The sequence below is a fragment of the Etheostoma spectabile genome, chromosome 9, assembly GCF_008692095.1.
Source record: "Etheostoma spectabile isolate EspeVRDwgs_2016 chromosome 9, UIUC_Espe_1.0, whole genome shotgun sequence".
In the NCBI taxonomy this organism is placed as follows: Eukaryota; Metazoa; Chordata; class Actinopteri; order Perciformes; family Percidae; genus Etheostoma; species Etheostoma spectabile.
In genome coordinates this window covers 14028615-14029357 of record NC_045741.1, presented here as the reverse complement: position 1 = coordinate 14029357, position 743 = coordinate 14028615, and the positions used below count along the sequence as shown (strand labels likewise).

Here is a 743-nt window from a genome sequence, read left to right as displayed (position 1 = left end):
CCAGTATGTCACTGGCATATCTGCTGTCTGAAAACATGCAGCTCCATCCTTTCAATAATTGCCACCCACATGTATAATGGTATTGAGGTAACTGACTTTTCTTTTTTTTTACTCACCAGTTGTCAGTCTTTCAGCTATTTCTCTGCTCACTCCAAGCATTACAGCACCCTGGCTATCCCTCACGGCAGATTTTGTGATCAAAACCAGGTTCTGCAGGTGCCTTTTAAACCTAGCTAATGGTCTGAAATCTCCAAAAACTTGCTCTTCACACACTTGTTCTATTGTGTGGGAACCCCATTATAATTGCTGACAAGTTGTGCCTATCTGAGTAGTAATTGCATAGTGTTTATACAGTTTTACTGATGATGATGCTGTTACAATAAACCAATACATTTCTTGAAACTGAACTTTGACTCTGTGTGAGTAATTTCTTTTTGCAGTTATGTGATATGTACAGTAGACACAAAATAATGGTCACACAAATTTCACAGTATTACTGAACTTAATACACACGTAAGATGTGGTTTGTATGATGTGGTATGTTATTCTCACAAATCTAACAGAAAAACAAACTTTGAATGAGTTAATTGATTATCCTGGTTAGTTTTAATGCCATCAAATGACTTTTTACAGTGGCCAAGATAATCCGATATTCTAACCTGTGAGAATGATTCTTGAACTAAAACATTCCATTATAATTGACTTTACACATGTAAATGTGTGTGTGTGTGTGTGTGTGTGTG

The 743-nt window shown here is 36.3% G+C and overlaps 1 protein-coding gene across 1 annotated transcript in view; it reads left to right on the top strand.

Moving 5' to 3' along the window:
* Positions 1-743, top strand: part of acer1 (alkaline ceramidase 1) — a 14124-nt gene that overhangs the window by 10587 nt on the left and 2794 nt on the right. The gene's annotated exons all lie outside the window — the stretch shown is intronic.